This window comes from Phodopus roborovskii, unplaced genomic scaffold, assembly GCF_943737965.1.
Source record: "Phodopus roborovskii unplaced genomic scaffold, PHOROB, whole genome shotgun sequence".
NCBI classification, from domain to species: Eukaryota; Metazoa; Chordata; class Mammalia; order Rodentia; family Cricetidae; genus Phodopus; species Phodopus roborovskii.
Window position 1 is genome coordinate 33,245,597 of NW_026126470.1, and position 5,609 is coordinate 33,251,205.

At 39.9% G+C, this 5,609-nt stretch overlaps 1 pseudogene; it reads left to right on the plus strand.

The window, feature by feature from the left end:
- The first annotated feature begins 573 nt into the window (after positions 1 to 573).
- LOC127227384 (akirin-1-like) lies at positions 574 to 1,233 on the plus strand (annotated as a pseudogene).
- Positions 1,234 to 5,609: the final 4,376 nt, after the last annotated feature.

A 5,609-nucleotide genomic window follows, 5' to 3' on the forward strand; every position in this document is an offset into this window, starting at 1 on the left:
TAAAACTTTTTGTGTGCAATTAATCTTTTAAAGCTTTTGCATATTGTAGTAGACTTTGAGTCAGTAGTTCTGAAAAAAACTAATTCTGAAACTCTTGTTACTATTAAGTATTTGGTAAGATCTTTAGCCAACACACTTCCATTAAGTTGCATAAGTGTATTCTGGAGAAGAAATTTTGACAGTTTGTCAACAACCTATTGAAGCATTATGATGTCTGTATTTTGTACCTGCAAACTCATGAAAACAAGCCCTGTGAATATAAATGATAAGGTAACTGATAATATTTTGTTTATGATCTATCAAGTAAAGCTTGCCTGAAGATCAGCATGCAAAGCTTAGCCACACTAGTTAGCCATAGAGGACAGGCAGTGGTGGTACAGTTCAGAACCTTGATATGCTCCATTTATTGTAAATATTCAATTTACCATGAAGACTATACTTTTTATTATTATTCATTAGTCAGGAATTTCATCTGGGTTGGCTTGGCTTGGCTTGGGAGCAGTAGCTTGGGGATTGGGTCCTGGACGGCCATTGTTACCGTGTTTGTGTGTTGTCTTTGTCCCCTTCCACGTGATGACATGTTCGGCATTAAAGAGGCCCATGGAGTTCCAGGTGGTGATGCTGAGCTGAGATGCTGTGCCCCTCTGCCTGGCCCCACTCAGGGTCTTTGGTCCCCTGGTCTCCAATCTGCCACCTCTTCTGATGCAGATGCTGCTGACTAGTCTCTAGCAATCTGCCATGCTGGGCAGTGAGCATTGCCTTCCAAGTCATGAGCAAGTTTTTCATAACATAAAGCAAGAATATAGCCATTATCAGGGGTGGAGACATTAGATTGTTCTCAGTCAGAGTGAAGCCTGTACTTTAGAAAGCCAGCCTCCCTCCTTGGCACTTATGTCACCAAGTTCTCCAGGTTCTTTCTGGATGAAGAAGGACCAGCCCACCTTTACCCTCTGAAAAGTGGGAATAATATATGAGCTTCTGTTTAAAGACTATGAAGATAAGGTCCAGGAGGAATACTAGCATATCCTCAGTACCAAACTGGCAGAACGATATGAATCTTTTGGGAAATTCACACATGATCAGATTATGTGGCAATATGGACAAGGCCAAAATGCTATGCATGCCGAAGCCTTCTTGTCTATCTGGGCACCAGGTGTGACCTCCAGAGATGGTTACTGTACACTTTTTTCAACTGGTTTGATATCACATTTCAGTTCCAACTTTGCATACTGAGAACACATTAACGTTTTCACACGTGCATTTATACAATTTGAAAGACCTTAAAACTTTCTTGTTGCCATAAGCATATCTTTCTTTTCTGCTCATCCACTAAACAGCTGTAACCTACTGTGATAGGTTTTCCAAACAAAAGTACCTGGAGCAGCAGTTTAGCAAGGAATGCCTTCAGTGACACTCAACACGTGGCATTTCCCCAAGCACAGAAGTGTGTGAGAGTGCCTGTGTGTTTTAAATTTTTATTTCCTCTAGCTTATCTTCCGTGCCTGAGATTCTCTCTTCCATCTCATGAATTCTTTTGGTTATGCTTGAATCTGTAGTTCCTGATTGTTTGCCCAGTATTTCCAGCATTCTTCTGTTTCTGTTTACTTTATTGTCTCTATTTCAGTTTTCAAGTGTTGGACTGTTTCCTTCACCCGTTTAATTGTTTTTTCGTGGTTTTCTGTACTTCCTTTAAAAAATGTGTTCATTTCTTCCAACTTTTTTGTTTGTTTTTTCTTCTATTTCTTTAAGGGATTTTCTCACATCTTCTTTGAAGGCCTCTATGATTTTTATGATGATAATTTTTAAGTCGTTCTCTTCTGCTTCATCTGCTTTGTTGTATCCTGGTCTAGTTGGTGTACATTCCATAGATTCTGGTAGTGTTATGCTTGTCTTTCTGTTGTTAGGTGTTTTCTTGTATTGCTATTTCCCCTTAGCTTCTTCCAGTAGGTGTTGGTGGGGGTCTCTCCCTCTCTCTATGGTGCTTTCCAGGTGGGCTTGGGTGGGTCAGAGGTTCGATGTCTGTAGCTTTGGATGATCCAAGCACTTTAGGAGGTCTCTGCACAGCAGGGGCCTGGTGATGGGGGTCAAAGATCAGGCTCCAGCAGAAGACTGGCCATGGGAGTCAAAGGTATGGAAGGCTGGGACTCAGGATGTTCCTTATGCTGATAGGCAGATCTATACTGGGCCTTGCATCTCCAGTTGAGGCCTCTTTGGCAGAGGCCCTGCAATGGGAGTCAAGGATCCAGCCTTCAGAACTCAGAATGGCCCTGTGGTGATAGGCGGATCTCTGGAAGGGGCCCAGAACTCCAGTAGAGGACTGGCAAATGGGGTTAGAGACCAGGCAGGTAGAAATTACGGGTGGTCCTGCATTGATAGGCAGGTCTAGTGTGCTCAGAGCAGCTCCAGAAAGTTCCCCAAAGGTGGCTGGATTGTTGGCTCCAGTGTGGGACAGTGGGCAGGGTAGAGCACAGGGTAGGGGGAGGGCAGGCTCTTGGTGGGGATGGGGTGGTGTGTATCAGAGCTCCTAGAGCACTCTGGATAGGGACAGGACACAGAGGCAGCAAGATCTGGGGCCAACCCAGGGATTTCCTGGGGAAGGGTGTAGGGGAGAGTCCACCTAAATTTGTCCCAGACTCACCTCTAGTCAAGACCTGGCAATGGGGGTCAAAGACAGTGGGGGGGGGGTCAAAGACTGGGCTGGTACTCAGCATGTTTCCACACCAATAGGCAGATCAAGGTCAGCTGGCACTCTCCAGCTGAGGCCTCTTTAACAGAGGCCCTGTGTTGGGGGTCAATGATGCAGCCTATAAGAACTTAGAGTGGCCCTGCTGGGATAGGCAGATCTCTGGGAGGCGCCCAGAACTCCAGTAGAGGACCAGCAGTGGGGGTCAGAGACCGGGCAGGTGGAAATTACTAGTGGTCCTGCATGGATAGGCAATGATGTGTTAAAATTTTTAACTGTGCCAATTATCATTACAGGCATAAAAGAATCCATACTGGATAGAAACCCTATGAAGGTAATCAATGTGGTAAACACTTTATACAGAGCAGTGGTGTCCAAACACAACTGGAGAGAAACCCTATTAAGGTAATCAGTGTGGCAAAGACTTTATACAGAACAGTGGTGTCCAAACACATACTGGAGAGAAACCCTGTCAATGTAATCAGTGCGGTAAAGTGTTTTCACAACACTCATCTCCAAATTCATTTTATAATTTACATCAGAGACAAACCCTATAAATGTAATTAATGTGGTAAAGCCTATGCATATAAGTTTTCCAGTGTAAAAAATAAGACATGTTGGAGAGAAACCCTATCAATGTAATCAATTAGGTAAAACCTTTTAACAGGACTGTAGTCCTGTACTAGTAGAGAGAAGCCTATGAATGCAATCAATGTGGTAAAGCGTTTGCATATCATAGTAATCTTTTTAAGTTATAAAATAACCCAACCTGTAGATTAACCCTATGAATGTAATCAATGCGAGAAAGCCTTTGCATATCATAGTAACCTTCTAAGGTATAAAATAACCTGCACTGCAGAGAAACACTATGAATGTAGTCAGTGTTGGAAAGGCATTTCCCAACACATTGCTCCCGAATTTATAAAATAGCTCCCACTTGAACATAACCAATGTGGGAAAGACTTTTCATAAGAATCAACCAGTTTCATAAAAGAACCCATTGTAGAGAGAAGTCTTATGAATTTAAACATTGTAAAAGCCTATGCATGTAATGTCAGTCTTCTAATGCATAAAATAACCCACACTAGTGAAAAACCCTTTGAGTATAATCAATGTGGTAAAGCCTATGCATATAAGACTCTCCATGCATAAAATAACCCATGCTGGAAAGAAATCCTTTGAATGTAATCAGTGTGGTTAAGTGTTTTCATAACAGTCATCTCCAAATTCATACAAGAACCCACACGAGAGAGACATGCTATCAATATAATCAATGTTGTATAGCCTTTTCACAGGACAGTAGTCTCCTAACCCATAATAGAACACATTCTAAGGAGAAGCCTTATGAATGTAATCAATGTGGTAAAGCCTTTGCATATAATAGTAATCCTTTTAAGTTATAAAATAACCTACCCTGTAGAGAAACCCTATGAATGTAATCAATGTGAGAAAGCCTTTGCATATCATAGATATTTTCTAAGGTATAAAATAACCCACACTATGAATGTAATCAATGTGGGAATGCCTTTTCAGAAGAAACAACCAATTTCATAAAAGAACACATACTAGCGAGAAGTCCTAAGAGTTTTAATCTATGTAGTAAAGCCTATGCATATAATTTAGTCTTCTAATTCATAAAATAACCCATAATGGTCAGAAACCCTATGAATGAAATCTACATGGGAAAACATTTTTTAATAGAGTCCTCCAAAATCATTAAAGAACCCATACTAGGCAGAACTCCTATTAATGTAGTCATTGTGGTAAAGCCTTTATATATATAGCACTGCTCTCCAAACACATACTTGAAAGAAACCCTATGAATATAATCAGCATTGTAAAGTGTTTTCACAACACTCATTTCCAAATTCATTTTAGAAGTCACATCAGAGAGAAACCCTATAAATGTAAATTATGTGGTAAAAACCTTTGCATATCATAATGATCTTTTTAAGTTATATAATAATCCACTCGTTAGAGAAACCCTATGAATGTTATCAATGTGAGAAAGCCTTTGCACATCGTAGTAATCTCCTAAGTATAAAGTAACCCACACGGTAAAGAAAACCTATGAATGTAATGAGTATGAGAAAGCCATTACCCAAGACACTGATCTCCAAATCCATAAAGTAGCCCACACTAGAGGGAAATCCTATGAATATAATCAGTGTGAGAAAGCCTTTTCACAAGAAACAACCTATTTCACAAAAGAACCCATAGTAGAGAGAAATCTTGTTAATTTTATCATAGTAATAAAGCCTATGCATATAATGTATTACTTTTATGCATAAAATAACCCATACTGGAGAGAAAACTTATGAGTATATCATAGTGGTAACGCCTATGCATACAAACCTGCCAGTGCATAAAATAACCATACTGAAGACTTATAGGCATATAAGTCTTCATTGTTAAAAATAATCCATGGTGGAGAAAAACCCCATGAATTAAATGTACATGGGTAAATGGTTTTACAAGACTCCTCCAAATTCATAAAGGAACCCATACTAGGCAGAACCCTTATGAATGTACTCATTGTAGTAAAGACTTTATGCATAGCAGTGCTCTCCAAACACATACTAGAACAAAACCATATGAAGGTAATCAGTTTGGTAAAGTGTTTTCACAACAGTCATCTCCAAATTCATACAAGAACAAACCCCCAAAATGTAATCAATGTGGCAAAAACTTTTCACAGGACTGTAGTCTCCAAAAACATGATAGAATACTGAGATTAGCGTTATGAATGTAATGAATGTTGCAAAGCCTTTGCTTATCATAGTAATCCTTTTAAGTTATAAAATAACACACCCTTTAGAGAAACCCTATGAATGTTATCAATGAGAGAAAGCCTTTGCATATCATAGTAATCCTCTAAGGTTTAAAATAACCCACACTGCAGGGTCGGGAAAGTTTGAATGAGCTC